The sequence below is a fragment of the Rhineura floridana genome, chromosome 5, assembly GCF_030035675.1.
Source record: "Rhineura floridana isolate rRhiFlo1 chromosome 5, rRhiFlo1.hap2, whole genome shotgun sequence".
Taxonomy (NCBI): domain Eukaryota; kingdom Metazoa; phylum Chordata; class Lepidosauria; order Squamata; family Rhineuridae; genus Rhineura; species Rhineura floridana.
Genome location: NC_084484.1, coordinates 105,668,967 through 105,688,591, shown reverse-complemented (window position 1 = coordinate 105,688,591; position 19,625 = coordinate 105,668,967). Strand labels below are relative to the sequence as shown.

The following is a 19,625-nucleotide window of genomic DNA, read 5'->3' as shown; positions in this document are numbered from 1 at the left end:
TTATTCACTTAGCAATGAACTTTTCTGCTAAGTATATTCAAAGCTAGCTTTTCATTTTTCATTTGATATTTGACCTAAGTAATTCATCCGTATGCGTTAGCTTTAAGCATTATTCTTTTTAACTTTCACTCCTTATGACTTCACCTCTGTTTCTGTATATTGAGTTGCCATGGAGCTCTCTGATCATATTGAGATTTCAGAAAGTAGATGAATATAAGTTGGCATTTCAGGAAGGAATAACTCATGTGGAATGAGAGTGCTAAAAAAATTAAGACTTTGGATGAGCAAAATATGCAGCAAGCTTGCTGGATTTTATCCACATGCTTGCTGTGGTGTATTTATTAATTCACAATGCTCTTTGAGCATTGTGTGTTTTGTCTTAAGGTAGATTTTAACTTTCCGGTCTTTGTATTTATTAATTCTTCTTCATCAAAACCAACATGCCAATTTCCACAACAGAGGTGAAAGAATTGCCATGAAGTGACTTTGTCCTTCAGAATTTGTGTCTTGGTAAAATGGTCTTGGGAGATCTTGTTTTCCATCTTCATGAAATAGTAACTTGTAATTTTACCACATGGGAGCCCATTCCCCAAACAATTGTACTTGTATAAATACTGGAGGGAAAGGTGACTCTTTCACATAAAATCAACATGTGCATCAGCCAAAGGTGTAAAACCATTTGAAAAAGTATAGAGAGGACTAAATCACTGTATTTGCTTAACATAAATATTTGGTGAATTTAAGACTAAAAAAGTTCTGCAAACTGAGCAAAGGCACTATGAGGTCTGTGGGAGCCTTGGATCAGAGGCCTTCCAGAGGTCCCATGAATGCTCCACACCTGCCCTAAGAGGGCCCGTGCAGCCCATCCTCATCCCAAGTGATCTACCCGATAAGGAATTTTTAATCTTTAAAAGAGGGTCCAGCCAGTCCCTCTAGAGCAGCCTTTTTCTACCAGTGTGCCTCCAGATGTTGTTGGACCACAACTCCCATCAGCCTTAGCCAGCATTGCCAATGGTCAGGAAAGATGGGAGTTGTGGTCCAACAACATCTGGAGGCACACTGGTTGCGAAAGGCTGCTCTAGAGCTTCAGAGAGATGTGAAGCAATATGACATCATATTGCTCTGGGGCCACTCCACTGTAACATTTTGCTCATCTGCCTGTCTCTAATTTCAACAGCAAGTAAGAACATAAGAAGAGCCTGCTGGATCAGGCCAGTGGCCCATCTAGTCCAGCATCCTGTTCTCACAGTGGCCAACCAGGTGCCTGGGGGAAGCCCGCAAGCAGGACCTGAGTGCAAGAACACTCTCCCCTCCTGAGGCTTCCGGCAACTGGTTTTCAGAAGCATGCTGCCTCTGACTAGGGTGGCAGAGCACAGCCATCACGGCTAGTAGCCATTGATAGCCCTGTCCTCCATGAATTTGTCTAATCTTCTTTTAAAGCTGTCCAAGCTGGTGGCCATTACTGCATCTTGTGGGAGCAAATTCCATAGTTTAACTATGCGCTGAGTAAAGAAGTACTTCCTTTTGTCTGTCCTGAATCTTCCAACATTCAGCTTCTTTGAATGTCCACGAGTTCTAGTATTATGAGAAAGGGAGAAGAACTTTTCTCTATCCACTTTCTCAATGCCATGCATAATTTTATACACTTCTATCATGTCTCCTCTGACCCGCCTTTTCTCTAAACTAAAAAGCCCCAAATGCTGCAACCTTTCCTCGTAAGGGAGTCACTCCATCCCCTTGATCATTCTGGTTGCCCTCTTCTGAACCTTTTCCAACTCTATAATATCCTTTTTGAGATGAGGCGACCAGAACTGTACACAATATTCCAAATGCGGCCGCACCATAGATTTATACAACGGCATTATGATATCGGCTGTTTTATTTTCAATACCTTTCCTAATTATCCCTAGCATGGAATTTGCCTTTTTCACAGCCGCCGCACACTGGGTTGACATTTTCATCGTGCTGTCCACTACAACCCCGAGGTCTCTCTCCTGGTCGGTCACCGCCAGTTCAGACCCCATGAGCGTATATGTGAAATTCAGATTTTTTGCTCCAATATGCATAATTTTACACTTGTTTATATTGAATTGCATTTGCCATTTTTCCACCCATTCACTCAGTTTGGAGAGATCTTTTTGGAGCTCTTCACAATCCCTTTTTGTTTTAACAACCCTGAACAATTTAGTGTCATCAGCAAACTTGGCCACTTCACTGCTCACTCCTAATTCTAGGTCATTAATGAACAAGTTGAAAAGTACAGGTCCCAATACCGATCCTTGAGGGACTCCACTTTCTCCAGCCCTCCATTGGGAGAACTGTCCGTTTATTCCTACTCTCTGCTTTCTGCTTCTTAACCAATTCCTTATCCACAAGAGGACCTCTCCTCTTATTCCATGACTGCTAAGCTTCCTCAGAAGTCTTTGGTGAGGTACCTTGTCAAACGCTTTTTGAAAGTCTAAGTACACTATGTCCACTGGATCACCTTTATCTATATGCTTGTTGACACTCTCAAAGAATTCTAATAGGTTACTGAGACAGGATTTTCCCTTGCAGAAGCCATGCTGGCTCTGCTTCCGCAAGGCTTGTTCTTCTATGTGCTTAGTTAATCTAGCTTTAATAATACTTTCTACCAGTTTTCCAGGGACAGAAGTTAAGCTAACTGGCCTGTAATTTCCGGGATCCCCTCTGGATCCCTTTTTGAATATTGGCGTTACAAGTAGCTGGTATAAATTTTAGATACCATTTCCAACAGACTTATAGAGCAATTCTTTGGGATGTTTTTAGAGCTCTTCTGATGAATAGGTACTATATCAGAGCTTGGAAAATTTACTTTTTTGAACTACAACTCACATCGGCCCCAGCCAGCATGGCCAGTGGATTGGGCTGATGGGAGTTGTAGTTCAAAAAAGTAACTTTTCCAAGCTCTGATAATATTAGATTCACATTCAGATGAGATCTTACCAGGATCATTCACACAAGTAAAAAGTATTGAAAGTACCTGGACCCATCAATCAATATTCTGCTTGTAAATTTTCTGGGGGTATCATACCCTTACCTGGACTGTTATTATTAGAAGGATGTGGGGTAAGATTTCTAACTTGGTGGGTGTGAAGGTATATTGTTAATAGTGGAGAAAGTTACTGGCAGACACCTTGTCACTAAGTCATCACAAGAATAATTTAATATGTAATAGAAATGTTTTTTCCATTATATGTGTGATACCTGTACTTTAATGGAAAGTTTGATTTCCCACATTCCTTATGATACAAAACTCCAAAACTGTTTTGTTTATTGCCACAAAACCTAACTTTATTCAAAGCTGAAGGAGGAAGATTTTTTCTTTTAAAGTAAGTTCTTATAATTTCTACATTCTGTATGCAACACTACTATTCTTACTTGATCTTCAGTAACTTGATTTCATTGACCATGGGGATGGCCTAGAAGCTGCAGCTGGTGCTAAATGAGGCAACTCCACTGCTAACTGGGGCACAGTATTATCACCATGTTATGCCGCTACTAAAAGAATCGTGTTGACTGCCAATTAGCTAACCAGGCTAAGTTCAATGTGCTGGTACTAGTGTGCATATACAGCTTGAGACCAGGATATCTGAAAGATTGTCTCATTCCTTATATACTCAGTTGATCACTGCACTGTGCAAGTGAGGGCCTCCTGCAGATGCCAACTTATCAGGAGGTTTATTCTGCACAACATAGGGATAAAGCCTTTGGTGTGATGGCATATATCCTTTGGAATTCCCTCCTGTTGCTTATTACACAGGTTCTTTTTGGTGTTTACTGAAGACCTTCCTCTTTCAACAAGCCTTTTAAGTGGCGATCTTTATCCCAGTATTGCATCTCTATTGCAACTATTTTAAACTGTCATTTTATAGAGAAGTGCTTTTAAATGTTTTACATATGTAATTGTTTTTATTTTTTTAATAAATAGGACTGTTGTTGATTGTTTTCATACTTTTATTGTTTTATGGTTGTAAAAGTTTCATTTGTTTTATAATGTATATTTTACTGTAACCCACTCTGGGACCTTAGGATAAAGGGAAGGTAAGAAATCAAACAAATAAATAAATTTTGCAATTAATTCTTGCTGTGCCAACACAGACTCTTCCAATTTTTTTTTTGAAAGACAGCCTCCTGCATTCAAAATCAAATGGACCATCTCTATAATATTTAACCCTCTGGGAGATTAGACTGCATAAAGACTTATTTTAATGCCTTTAAGATGCCTGCAAATATTGGCGTGGGATGAGAAATGTTATTAAGTTTAGCTAACTTGTAGAAATGGATCAGTTTGCTCTCCTTTGAACAGTAGCAGACCTACCTGACCACTGGCTGCATCTTGTCAGGATAAGGTAGGAGCCTGACACTGCCTGATCCTGCCTTCCTGCAACAGCCCTGAAACAGCACCCTGCAAGATTGCTGCCTCTGCATATCAGCTGTTTATTTACTTACTTACTTACTTACTTACTTATTACATTTATATACCGCCTCATAGCCGAAGCTCTCTGGGTGGTTTACAGGAATTAAAAACAAATATACAAATTTTAAAACACAAAAACAATTTAAAAACACAATTTAAAAAAATTAAAATCAGTTTAAAAACACATGCTGTTGAGTAGAGTCACTGATGCTGCAGAGTACAGGGTGCTCCTTTGCAAATGGTTTCCCTTCAGGAAAGCCGTTTTCCAAAGAGCACCTCACAGAACTGACCCCCTCGCTCTTGCAATGTCTCCTTTTCTCTCCCCCTTCTGGCCATATGTTAAGTAAGCTTCTCTCCCCCCCCCCCATGTACTATAGAGTTCATTTTGGTGAAAATAAAATTCTGACATAACTGCAACCAAATACTGTTCCTCTCATAAAAGTTTTCTTATTTTTATTTTTTATGGAGTGCAGAGAGCCGACTTGGCAGCATTCTGTTTAGAGAGGAAGCCACAATTCCTACCCAGGAGGGGTTACAACATTCTAACAATGATATAATCCAGACACATTAGATGAGGTTCCACATTCCTGAACAGTTATAAATGATAGCATGCAAAAGACTTTTCCCCTTTGTACCTCTAAGCAAAGATTAACCAGTTTTGAGGCCAATGTCCAAGGGACACTACAGAATTAAACATCTTTACAGAAAGTAGCTTGGATTGTGAATAAATACATGCTTGGTGGCAAAATACCTAGTTTGATACATTGCCATCCCTTAAATAGACTATAGAAATAACTACAGAAATATATGTGTACATTTGATGCTGTTTTGAAGTAGGAAATACCTGTGTTTGCTTTTAGAATCTTTGAATTTGACCGTTGGCCATATTAAGCAGGGAAGTGATGTGCTTCTTTTGTCCATTTCTCTTGAGTCTCAGGGTAGATCAGCCAATCACTAAGCTAAAAATAAGCAGTAATCACAAACCAAAAATCAACTTAATGGTTTATAATAAATGCCACCACCTCAGGATGATTGTCTGAATGCGCCCTCAATGTCATTATGGAAAATAAAAGTGCGAGAAATGTCAATACGAAAACATTCTGCTTCATACACTCTTAAGTGGGAATGCTGAATGCATGTGGGAATGAAGATCTGAGAAAAGTAGTTTTCTAGTGCAGCCTTCCTATAGCATGTTGGTTCCTTCCAAAGATATAATTTATCTGGAACTCAAGGAGGCAATGTGGTATAGTGGTTAAAGGCCTAGACTAAGACTGGATAGATCTGGCTTCAAATCCCCACTTAGCCCTGAAGCTCCCTGGAGTAGTCATGATATTTCAGCCAAACCTAATTCATAGAGTTGTTGTGAGGATAAAAAGAGGTGAAGAAGCATGTAACTGTGAGCCCTGAGGAGAATCAGTCCACCCTGTCCCAACTAGGGGACCACTTGCCCTGTCCTGGATCCATCCCTGAAACAATGGGGGTGTGTGTGGGTTTTTAAAACCCTATTTTAATTTAAAATTCACTAAGGCAAAAAAAAACCCTTGCAGTTTAAGAACATACCTATAACCAACAGATATTTCTGTCAAACTTTAAAAAGCAGGGAAATTGGGCAGCTATAGTGAATGCACAAGGGGAGCAGGAGACCTGACCTCCTGTCTGAGATATTTGACAAATTTGTCAAAATGCAAAGACAATTTGGGTTGGTCTTTCACAGTCCAATCCACTTCCTGTGTAGCTTGGAAGAATTTGGTAACTTGTGCCTCTGAGGGGGAGGGAAGGAGATTGTGTGGGTGGGCCCTGGGCAGAGGGAAAACCCCTTTCCTTTCAAAATGGAAAACATTGTGAACAGTGTCATTCTTTTTCAGGGTTTCCCTCACCTTTTTATTCTACAGCAGGCACATGTCGCCTCCCACCCAAATTGAAACCAAAGCTGTCCCTAGCCATATCCACACCAGACCTTAATTTCACTTTAGACAGTCATGGCTTCTCCCAAAGAATCCTGGGAAGTATAGTCAGTGAAGGGTGCCCTGTTCCCCTCACACAGCTTCAATCAGAGCGACTGACTGTTAAACCACTCTGGCCACTGGGGCTCTGTCAGAGAAATATTTATTTAATTTTATTTATTTATTTATTTAAAATATTTCTATCCCATGCTTCTACCCTATAATAGGGAACTCAGGGCAGCTTATAAAAATAAAATCAAATATGTACACAATAAAACTGTAAACAGTAAAATCACAAAAACATTAAAATAAATTTAAAATACATAAAATACAATTAAAATACATAAAATACTATATACATACTATATACATACATATACATACATACACACACACACACACATATAGTATATATACACACAAATAGGACTCTCCTCTCAGCACCCTTCACAAACTACACTTCCCAGGATTCTTTGGGGGAAGCCATGGATGTCTCAAGTGAAATCAGTCTGGTGTGGGTGTGGCCCACTGATTAGCCAAGCGAAGCAGCTGTGAGTCTGGCTTTTAGAACACTGACAGTTGGTTCTTACTGAGCATGCCCGACATTATCATTGAATTCAATGCCAAATTTCTTAAATTAATTAAAAATTAGCCAGGCTTTTTTTTTATCTTTTAAACAGCAGAAGATGAAGGTCAGAGTATGGGGCAAGGTCAGTAATAGGATTACAGGTATTCTGTGAACATGGCTGATTTTTAATGAGTTTCAACAGATTATGAGAACTCTGACAGAAAAAAAGTCCAAAAGGGGGCTAGTTTCTCTCTCTCTCTTTTTACACTTTGAACTGTCAATTCTCTCTGACTGTTTTGTGTATCACCATGAAAATTTAAAGTGTTGTTAAGCAAGCGTTTCTGAGTTCAGGACTGTATATTTTTAAGGTTTTGTTTTGAAATGAACTTATGGGAAGCATCAGAATGGCATGGGGGTATTTTCAATTTAACATTGTGCAATGCAAAAAATCCATGCTGACTATAATATACCGTCACTCTTGTGGCTGTATAATCCACAGAGCTGCATCTTTGTTCCAGCTGGATTATTGATATGGCTCAGGCAGACTGTATTTGAGAACCCAAGCTGATGCATGCTATGTGGTGAAGACTTACTGTGCCAAGCTGGACACAGTGATAATAGGACTTGTTAGGAGCAAGATGTGCAATGGCTGTTCCTGCTGTCACACTATTGTAACTCAGAATAACACTTAGCTTACCTAAGAAGATATACTGAGTCAGACCATTGATCCATTTAGGTCAATATTGTTGACACATTCCTAGCCAAACCTGGGGATGCCAGAGACTGACCTTTTGCATGCAGAGCATGTGCTCTGCTGCTGATTTATGGCCTATCCCACTGCCTTGACTGATTCCCAATGAATTTGGTTGCACGTGCAGCCTCAGCACCATAGCATCTCTCTGCAGACATTCTGCAGAGTATTATGGGTTTGCATACGGACTGTACTGGCATGTGCTGGGATAACTTTCTTTTGTATAGAAAAGAAGCCTGATGTGCAGCTCCACTCTTCACATAAAAATGTAAGCCATGTTGTTATATTACAGATTTATATTCTTCCCTTTTCAGGGACTACATTTGCCTTCGTTGTATTAACACTTTCTCATTTGTGTTATGCCTGGAAGACATTCCACTTGACAGTAGCATTACATGGTTCAATAAACACTGATGCTGGATCAAACCAAACCAAACCCTCCTGGATTTCTCATATGGGTGCAGTATGAATAGTGTTCTTTTATGGCAGAGATAAAGAACCTCTAGTCCTTCAGATGTTGTTGGATTACAGCTCCATTTTCCATAACCATTGGCCATGCTGGCTGGGGCTGATGGGAGTGGGAGTCCAATAACTTCTGGAGAGCAAAAGGTTCCCCACCCCCTGCTGTAAGGGCTCAAATGAGTGGGCAAGATCTGGTTACATACCCTCACAAAGATTGGCTTCTTCCCGAGACAAGGCAACTGATATCATTTTCCTATGGCCAGCAGGTTTTTCACTCAATAATGCACTTCATTTTGAAATTATTACTTTTCAAAACCTGCTGCTCAATTTTATATACAACATTCCTGTCTTCCTTGTTTGTGTTGGCTCCCTTGTCACACCACTGAATTGATGCCCCAGTTTTAAACACTCTCTTTCCTAAGCTTTCATATAAACCGCAGAGATTCTACATGTGGTGGAGTATCGCTTATTACTAAGCAAATATTGTGGAGTGTTTTCCAGAGATCTTCTTTCATGCACTCTTGCTGAAGAATTTTTTCAAAATCAGATATTTAAATGCCCTTGACCTGTCTATAATATGAATGAGATTGCTGCTCCATTTAACTGCTGCATTTCTACGAGCCTTTTAACAATAGGGCTATGTTAGTTTAAAGAAGAGCTGAATCTGGTTTGTTGATTGTAATCAAGCTGATAAGCTGGGGACTGAATGTTATTGGAAAACAGAAAGACCACTGTTGCCACATGTGCAGCCTTAGGATTTTATTGTTATTGCAAGGTATTTATTAGGGTTTTGTGGTTATTAGGAATGTAAACAATGCAGAAAAATAACTGAATCAGCACATATGGAGAAGTTAAAGTGTGTGTGTGTGTGGGGGGGAAACATCCTAAAATGACCCAGCCTGATGCATAGAACCACTAGGTCTGCATACTCCCTGTAAGATGATCAACCTGTTGTTTAGAATGGGAACTGTTGGTGGAGGCCACCTCTGATTTTGCAGATACTATTTACCTACCTGTTTAGAAGTATCTTCCAGTTTCTTAAGCTTGCCATTTCCCCTCTTAATCCAGTAAACCTGTATATCAACCAGGATATAATTAAACAGCAGCGGTAACTGTCTACAATCATTGCAGTCATTACAGCCATAGTTCAGTAGTAAAGCATCTGCTTTGCATGCAGAAGGGCCCAGGTTCAATCTCCGGTATCTCCGGGTAGGGCTGGGAGAGAATCCTGCCTGAAATCCTGAAAAGCCACTTCCAGTCAGTGTGGACAGTACTGAGAGAGATGGGCCAATGATCTGACTCAGTATAAGGCTGCTTCCTATGTTCCATTCAGTGTGCTATGCAGGAATCACAAGCTGTATCCAGCTGTGTGGATCAGTGCCTTGATGCAGGAAGAGCTACTATCCTTAGCAAATTTGTCAAAGCTGCTAGGCTTTGGTAAGAACTGGTACGGTGACATCCTTAAGGACAAACAGGGGGTGGGAACAACTTTGTGGTATCCTTCATGCTGTTCGGCTGAAGTCATGGTGCAAAACTATGCATGTAGTATGTGGTAGTGATCTGCCATAAACAATATTAGATTGGAATCACAGCATAAGAAGAATTGGCCTCTCTTGTTTTCTTAGTGACATGGTAATGGGGTGCTGAATATACATAATTTTTGAAATTTAAAAAAAAGACACAGGATTGTATTATTATTATTATTATTATTATTATTATCTTTATTTATACCCTGCCCTTTTTCCAAACTGGAACTCAAGGCGGCTTCCAGATAAAAATAAGTACATATCATTAAGAACATATAAACATATAAAACATATAAACATATAAAAATCAGCATTAAAACAGGATTAAACAATTAAGTTGTTAAAACCAATTAGATATACACTTAAAATACTGCAACCCAGTTTAGGAGCATACAAATAAAACAATAACATACAGCACCCTCTTCAGTCACTACCCTTAAAGCCTTCAGTTCCAAAGGCCTGCCGGAAGAAAAAAGTCTTTAGCTGTCGGCGGAAGGACTGCACAGAGGAGGCCATTCTTGCCTCCCTAGGGAGGGAGTTCCAGAGCCTAGGGGCAGCCACCGAAAAGGCCCTATCAGTCGCACTTGTGAAGGTGTTGGGATCGTGAGAAGGGTCTCTCCTGAAGATCTCAGGGCCCGGGCAGGTTCATATAGGGAGATACAGTCTGACAAATACCCTGGACCTAAGCCGTATAGGGCTTTATAGGTCATAACCAGCACTTTGAATTGTGTCCGGAAACAGACTGGCAGCCAGTGGAGCTGTTGCAACAGGGGAGTTGTATGGTCCCTGTAACCAGCCCCAGTTAACATTCTGGCTGCAGCTCGTTGCACCAACTGAAGTTTCCGAACAGTCTTCAGAGGCAGCCCCACGTAAAGCGTGTTACAGTAGTCTAAGCAGGATGTAACTAAGGCATGTGTCACAGTGGCCAGATCAGACGACTCCAGGAATGGGCACAGTTGGCGCACTAGTCTTAAATGTACAAAAGCATTCCTGGCCACTGCAGAAACCTGGGTCTCCAGGTTTAAGGCTGAGTCCAGGAGCACACCCAAACTGCGAACCTGCATCTTCAGGGGGAGTGTAACCCCATCCAGCACAGGCTGAATCCCTATTCCCTGATCCACCTTTTGACTGACTAGCTATACGTTACCCAGAGTAGACCCACTGAATCTCATGAACCTAAGTTAGTCATGCCTATTTAATAGGTCTACCCTGTGTAAGATGAGCACTGAATACCACCCACAATGACAGCTTATATCGGCATTCAGGCAAGGTTGTATACTAGGATCCTAAAGCCATAGACTCAAGAACTCTATTCTGTACCCAAGGACCGATATCATACAAGTCATATAAGGCTAGCTCCCTGCTGAAGCTAAGCAGGGATGGGTCTGGTCAGTGCCTGGATGGAAGACTGCCTGGGGACCATATGTAAGCTGCCTTGGGTTTCATGAAAAGAAAGGCGGGATATAAAAGAAATAAATAAATAAATATAGGCCCTTGTGGCAGTACATTTTTTTCTGCCCTGATGATACTAGAATTAGAGCTTCTGATTTAAAAAAGTTTCCATGTATCATGATTTTGGGGGCTGGAGGTGAAGCCCTTGTGCCTGAACTTAATTGTTTCTATGTTCATTTTAATATTTTAGTTTAGTTTCATGAGCCTTAATGTTTTTCTATTTCTGGAAACTACATATTGCACTTGTCGTGTTTGCCCTGCCTATGAATTTTCACACCCGATAGAGAATTACTTTAAAATCACTTCTGAGTTATAGTGATATACGTTGTGAGGTCAAACTGGCTCTCAGCAGTTATATTGTCTGAATAATCCAATAACAAAAAGCCACAGGGGTTTAGATTTATTGATGATAATGATTTGTGGAGTGCAAGAGATCAATGTCAAGTGTATTTTGAACAATAACGACAATAAAATTCCTTTTAGGAATTGCTGAAAAACATAATGGAAACTAAATAAATATATGATCTGTGCAGCATGTTGTTAAGCACTAAAGTATCAAAAACACTGAGAACCCAGTGTCTATCTTTGAAGTTTTGTGGGAAACAACAAGCACTCTGCTTTTTCAAGAGCGTATATCTTTCTGAAACCCCTTTTTAATGATTCATGTGAAAGATGAAATAGAGACAAAAGTTTAGGTGAGCTCAAGTTGCTCTATGAAACTCTACCAAGTAAAACAGGACATTGCATAGCTTTGTAATATATTGACTTTGTCCCTTAAGTGAAAAATTATACTGCTAGAGGATATGAGTGCTACACAAACACAGAGTTTACTGATGTAAAGATTTTAAAGTTGAGCCTTGGGTTGAATAGGAAAACCAGTGGCTGATGGTACCTCCAGAAAAGTTGGTGCAGCTTTGAGGAAAGGGCAACTGAGAAGATCAAGGGAAGCAATTTGCCTATGAGGAAAGGTTACAACTTTTGTGGCTCTTTAGTGAGTAAGGGGGGGACATGACAGAAGCGTATAAGATTATCCATGGTGCGGAAAAAATACTAGAACTCAAGGACATCCAATAAAGGTGAATGTTGGAAGAATCAGGACAAATAAAAGACTTCTTCACCCAAAACATAGTTAAACCATGGAATTTGCTTTCACAAAAGATAGTGATGGACACCAACCTGGATGGCTTTTAAAAAAGGATTAGACAAATGCATGGAAGATAAGGCTATCATTGGCTACTAGCCATGATGGCTATGTTCTACTACCAATGTCAGAGGCAATGTGCCTTTGAATACCACTTGCTGGGAATTGCAGGAGGGGAGAGTGCTGTTGCACTCAGGTCCTGCTGGCAGGTGTCCCATAGGCATCTGGCTGGCCACTGTGAGAACAGGATGCTGGACTAGATGGGTCTTTGGCTTGATCCAGCAGGGCTTTTCTTATATATGCTATATGTCCCACCCCGTCCTATCAGGCCACTTTCACTATATTTCCCACAGCTCCACCCAAGCCTCCTTCTACCTGCTTGATCCCAGCTTCACTAAGGAGAGCTTCTCCTACCTCCCATGCTATTAATGTATAATCTCTGGGTTCAGGCATTTCTGAAAACATGATGGTAGACAAATCTGCTTGTAAGAAGTTTCCCACAGGCATTGGTTTTTACTGTGGGTTGTTGTTGTTGTTGCCCTCAGAATGTAACTTGTGAAAGGAGTTGCCACAGGTAAGTACATTGTATATGGAATTGTGCAAAAGATGGTACCATTTGATAGACATCCCCCTCCCCATGATACTGTGGACATCTGAAGTGTTTTAGATGGGTTTTGTTCTAATTGGATTTGATGTTAGACTTTTGGATAAATCAAAACTAGTTTACTAATATGATTAATGTGGCCTTGAGCTGGTGTTGATTAGAGGTTAGTTAAAATGTGACTGTCTCCTTGCTGAATGACCATGTGGTTGGCCTGAAAATTTTCAGTTCAAGTTCTCAGTTCTGATAGCACCCCTCCATATCAGCATGCACTGTGGAGCCTTTATACAAATGCCCCCTTTAAACTCTCCTTCCCATCTCTAGGCAGCATCACAAATGCCTATTATAAAGCACTTATCAAATCATTGATTTTTTTAAATGCAATGCAATAAAACTCCCCCTCCCCTGAAAAAGTCAATATTTTTTGTGTGTAAAGCAGATTTCACCATCCTTTAAACTAGAGTTCTCAAAGTTTAAGGCAGGCTCTAGTAACTGCAGCAAGTGCAAATCTTCTCACCAGAGTTTTATTTTATTTTTTAAAATTCTTAGAGTCATTTCCTTGGGATTTAAAAAAATTGGTCCTCTGTGGCCTTACTCCATCCATTTATGCTGTTGGCTTTATAAGGCGAAAAAACCCTCCAGAAGCTTGTCTATATTTTTCTTTGCTACATTTTGGTTGGTCCAGTCAACTATGTTTTAAGCTGGATATTGCAAAATAGGAGAAGTGTGCTCTTTTTCTGAAATCTTCTGAGCTGGTTTGAACTTATCTTAGTGAAGAAAATGGGGAGCGTGGTACTGAGACCTTTTTCTCCGGGCCTTCTGAAGATGACCTTGGCTGCTTTGACTAATTAGTCAACCTTCTAAGAATTCCTTATCTCACAACTATTACAGTTATCCCAAACACATGCATGATAACCACTTTGATGTGTGTTGTATTTCTTCAGTACTTTTCAGTAATTTGCTAGAAGGTCATTTGTGAGACAAAACTGAATTTCAGTCCAAACAATCTTAAATGCTCTACCAGCAACCCAAATAGCTCAGGACTAACCTGATATCTCAGATCAAGGACAAATAAATACAAAGGAGAACAAAATCTTTGTTTTTAAAGAGAGAGAGAAAAAAACTCAATTCATATTGTCATCAAAATACATTAACGGTTTGTCACGTCGTAATTTCCATAGAATGAATAGCTCCATTTTATTTAAATTTCTAAATGATGGAAACAACTTGTATGCTCAAGTATGATACAAATTTATTGACAGACCACTTAACGCAAATATGCAAATCTGACCACAAATATCTTTTAGGTATACATTGTCAACATATTTCCTCACTTTTGTTTCCATGTTCTAGAATGGTTGAATCATGTAGAAAATTTGATATCTATAATTACAAGTATCATAAATATTGTTGATCCGAAATTTGATACCTAATTTAGTAAACTTGTAGATGACTGCTAACTACTTATGTATATACAATCATATACACACAATCATATAGCCCTTCTCCTGGAGACCTTACAGCAGTTGTTAAGTTACAAACATTGTTGAAGAGGGTACACTTATGTACGCTCCATCTCCCACATAAGGATGGAAAGATCTGTCAGTTTCGGTCCTCTCAGTTTCTCACTTTTCTAATGTTAAATTCAGTCCTCTACATTTCTGCAGCAATCTGCGAATTTTTTTTTAAAAAAATCCTCATGAAAATTCTCCGCCATTTTAGTGCAAATTTCTCCAAATAAACACATTTTTGTAGGCAGTTTTGACAGAGGTACACATTTTTGTAAGTCATTTCTCATCATATCATGTCTTTTTGCATGTTCTTTTTGCTCATATTCATTTTATGCACACTTTCCCCTAATATATGCATTTTTATAAATGTTGTTTAGTTGGCAAAGATGGTCAGGCAAACTGCATCCCAAAATTAAATAAATGCGAATTTTGAAGGATGGCTGTGTTTTGGTTTTTATATTGTTTCAGAAAGTGCAAATTTGATAAATTCTGCTTGAAATGAGAACTGAATCAAAATTCTCACCCATCCCTACTTTCACATAAATATTTGAAACAGGTGAATGCACCTAGGGATATTTATGCATTACAATTATGTGCCATTATGTATGATGCTTTATAGAGTTCAAGAAAGTGGCTGGTGTTCACTGGGGCAGAAGGCAGGGAGACTAACTGTAGGTAGAGTCAGAGCCAATTGTAGGAGAGGGTTAAAATAATACACAGACACAGTAAACTGGGTTGAGCAAAGGGCCACTTTATTAAACTATAAACCAAAACTTTAACTAACCTGCAGAGGAAAACATAGGTGTGGAACTATCTATAAGCAAGAATTTGGAGTATAGCTCTCGGGAGACCAGCCCCTGCTGGGGCAAGTGTAACCCCTTTTTCTTACCCCTTACCCCAGCCACACCTGTAGAAGAGCAGGGGGGCCTTCCCACATCACCACCCCTCAGGGCCCTACAATTCCGGGTAGATGGGGTAAGCAGGCCCCAGAAGCAGTCCATATCCTGCCCTTGGGCCCTAAAGCCCTTCCTGGCAGGTCTCTGGAACCACCAATCACCTTCAAAGGTGCCTAAGGGGGCCACCTAGCTGTCCTTACCTACTTCCCTTCCAGCACCTATCCTCACAAATGACCAGATGACCTAAACCCAACTCAGGGAATTAACCTTAACCTTGTTGAATTAGCCGAATTAGCCAAAATCACCTATTAGAAACGCAATGCCCCCTAACCAGATTCCATCCCACCACCACAGTGTGCAGTAGGCAAAAAAACCTGCCCGCCAATGTGGATAAAATTTCCTACTTGGCCCCGAAGTGACCACAAACACACCATAGTAATGGGAGGGCGGGGTGGGCTTCACGCGCCAAGAGGAAGGTAGCAAGCGGAAGGTAGTAAATAGCCCAATGCCGCCCCGCCCTCACACAGAAAGCCACATGATGCGCTAACAGTGCAACGTGCTACCTCTGCCCACTCTTCCCATGGCGACTGGAGTTTCAACCCCAGCCGCAAATACACACCACCTGTCCAGGCTTCACTTGGGCAGGTGGAGCAGTACTAACAGGCAGACCAAGTAATCCTACTTTTTGTCCCCATTTTCCTCCCTGTTGAGTTCTGCAGTGGCAAAACTGAGATTAAGGAGGAGGCAACTGATAGCTACCCTCTGGACTAGTTGTAAGTAAGAAGGCAGGTGATCTTGTTGTACACCACCCTGAGAGCTGTTGCTATAGGGCGGTTTAGAAATGTAATTAATAAAAAATAAATAAATCTTGGAGCAATCACAGCTGAGACTGGTTGGGCAGTGCCCCATTTGCCCTAATGAACCAGCCTCCACTGGTTCAAGAAGGCAGATCTCTGCCCCAAACAGTTTGCAATCTACATTTCAACATAGGGGGAACAGCACAGGAAAGGGATGGGATGGGAGACAGGGTTAAACAGGGAAGCAATATGTGGCTGTTTCTGTTACCCAGGTTTAAACTTAATTATAGACTCAGCTGCATTAACGCATGGGAAAATGGGGTTTTAACTTGAGGAAAGCAACCACTGAAGTAAAATCAAAGAAATATAAATAAATGCATTTGATATCATCATAGATTCTGTTCTCAGTATGATTTTCAAAGGCTTGAGAATAATTGAAAAGCAATAAACGTGCTCCCTTTTTAATTAAAAAAATGTTAGGAAGCACATGAACTCATGTTTTAAACCATAAATATAGAGTCTAGGCACATATTTACCTTACTTAAATTCTATAGACACTGAAATTCAGCTATAAATCGTGAGTTGGAGTATTTCAACCTAAATGTGAGTTTTTTAATTAGGGATATTTAATTATGAACATTTATATTCAGTTTACAATTATATTTTTGCATAAATACTGGAACATTATCATTCTAACATGACATGTATATTTGCAGAATACTGACAAATGCATTTTAAGTACACAGTCTGATCTTACTACTGTTCCCTGCTCTTATTGCTTAATATTTTAAAATACTTCCAGCATTTTCCCTCTATGTGTTCCAGAGGTTAAAGCTTGTGTTATCCCTTGTTTATGGAGTCCCTGGTCCTGTATTCATTGTGAAATGCAACAAAGAAAATCCTATCTACTAAGAGAAGAATTGATTATGAATAATGGAGACACAGAAATATGCATACCAACCATGTTTTCTCATGGAAGGAATGTTTTATTTGCATATATATGGTATGTAATATGCACTGCATGTTCATAAAGGAAGTGGGCCTAAACAGAGCTTTGAGCTTGTACATCTCCCCTATGACCCGATCTTTTCTGAGTTCAAGAGCTATGTGGATATTACAAGTTTGTCAGTTTGCTGAAAATCACCCATTGTACATTCATCCTTTCTTTACACCAGTCCTTGCCAAAAATTCTAAATATTGTACAAACAAACGCCACACAGATTTGCTCAGATATTATGAATTTGATGTTCCCATGCTCAAAATGTTTCGGGTCCCAGTTGGTGAATGTCAACTGAAGTTGAAATTTTAGGAAGAATTAATCATCATGACTTACTTTTCCCATGGATTTCAATAGTCTTTAAGGGTGATTAGTTCTGGGACTTAAGACTGAAGACTTAGAATACAATCCTAAAGGTTTGGGGGGCAGGATATTGCCAGGCTGGGGTAGACCAGCACTTTTGCACTCCTTTGATCTTTTCCAAGCCCCCCCCCAGCTCATAACAATTTCCCTCCTATTGGGATGCGCTACATTAGTGCAGGGCTGGCATAGTTCCTTCCCCCCCCCGTTGGGGGACTGGGAATACTAGGGATCCTTTGGATCCATGTCATCTCCCAGTCTGCCAAGACACCCCCCCAATCTATCCCCAGCATGCCTCCTTTCAGCCCTATCAATGTTGGAGACTGACTTTGGTAGCACAAGGGTTTCAGAAGAGTCTATGGTGGTGTGAAAGAGGCATATCACATTAGATCTCCCTCTCTAAGATCAGACCTCTTTCTCTACCCTTGGAGACAGAGATCCAATGCTTCCAATGGCTCCTAGGACACCCTCCTAGCGGCCATAGGATTGCAGGGCTAGGGTTATTTTGCACATTCATTTCTTTCTGCTAACTTTGTCTCTAGATGGGGGAGATGCATGAATCTCCTTTGCATGCAAAATCTCAGAAGTGTTTCCTCTTCTGCACACCCTCTATTATGGGGACATCCAACTGTATCTGTTTGCAAGTGCAATGGACTTCCACTCATACAATGGGAATTCCAGTTGTGCAGCAGGACAACTCCTTCCTTTCCTCCCCCCACTCCGCAGCCCCTCACATGCCTCTGAAATATGCTCCAGAGCAAGAATGAGGGTGGAGAGTAGAGGACTGCAGAGGAAAGGATAGGAAGGAGAAGCCCTGTTACTTCCACTTGCACAATGTTGGATTATCACCCTTACCAATTCTCCATCATAAGTGAATCAACTTTGGGAATAATACAGTATGTAGAAGGGTGAGACCAATGTGATCATTGCATGCAGTCCAAATGTACCTATAGACAAACTGTGGATTTCTAAAAAAGTTATGTAGGCCATCGCCGCCGCCCCCCCCCCCCCAGGTTGAGCAAGCTCAGGAATGCAAACAACAAAAAATTAAAACAATATATAAAACAGTAAAACAATAAAAGCAGCAGTAAAATATCAGAATAAAAAGATCAAAACATACTGACTCCTTTAAAAATAATGTACTCAGACAGCTGGTTCTACGTGTTTGCAGCAGAGGCTGATTGTGTTACATGGGCTGATCTGCTGGTGACCCAGGAACCCAACAACCTCCTCAAAAGGAACCATTCTGGAAAATGTTGCAAATGTTATCTTTTCTGTAAGGGACCATGTGCAGTTCCAAACTGAAGCATTAACTAAATCCAGATTTATTATGTTATCCTTGTTGGGCTATTTGGTTGAATTAATGTGAGATAAGATTATGCATTGCCATCATCATCATGACAAAAAATCATAGACTGTAACAATTTAAATAATGTCACTTTGTGTTTAAATTTACAACCCCAAAATTAGCCGATACCATTTAGTGAAAAGCAAGGATGGGGCGGAGTGAGTACATTTGGGATTATTTCCGTATGTTTGTGGCAGCTCTTCCTCAACATGTTTTGATTTATTTTTCAGTAACTATTAATGAAATGTAACTTTTATAAAATGATTAATTTATGGGGTGTCAGCTGCTGCTTAAAGCTCTAGCCTATCATTGCAATCCTATACACGTCCACTCAGAAGTAAGTCTGATTTATTTCATTGGGACTTACTCCTAGGAAAGTGGATAAAGATTTCAGCTTAAGGGATCTAACTATAAATAACAAAATATATGCCACAGTCAGGGGTCCCTTGGAGCGTCCAGCTGTACTACATATATATGTCACTCTTACCCCATAATGTAAATGTACTGCCTTCAAGTTGATTCCGACTTATGGCAACACTATGAATAGGGTTTTCATGAGGCTGAGAGGCAGAGACTGGCCCAAGGTCACCCAGTGAGCTTCATGGCTAGGTGGATTCGAACCCTGGTCTCCCAGGTCGTAGTCCTACCCCTTAACCACTACACCACACTGGCACCTTCAAAGCTGCTTTGTAACATAGCATAGGATGCTACATTCAGGGGGCATCAAGTTCCAGAGAGAGATCATAGCTCAGTGTTTTGGTTGGCATGCATAAAAGACTAAAGATTCCACCCTGTACTACTACTACTATATTAGTTATTTTGATGGTGAGTGGG

General features: G+C 40.3%; 2 long non-coding RNA genes across 2 annotated transcripts in view; both read right to left on the bottom strand.

Moving 5' to 3' along the window:
- LOC133385244 (uncharacterized) overlaps nucleotides 1-19,625 on the bottom strand; it is a 151,384-nt gene that overhangs the window by 109,180 nt on the left and 22,579 nt on the right. The window lies entirely within an intron of this gene.
- LOC133385243 (uncharacterized) overlaps nucleotides 1-19,625 on the bottom strand; it is a 35,683-nt gene that overhangs the window by 9,149 nt on the left and 6,909 nt on the right. Inside the window, exons 2-3 of the long non-coding RNA XR_009762828.1 lie at nucleotides 9,176-9,235; nucleotides 5,283-5,397 (exon numbers count right to left, since the gene is read on the bottom strand). This is a non-coding gene — a long non-coding RNA (uncharacterized LOC133385243). The remainder of the gene's footprint in view (nucleotides 1-5,282; nucleotides 5,398-9,175; nucleotides 9,236-19,625) is intronic.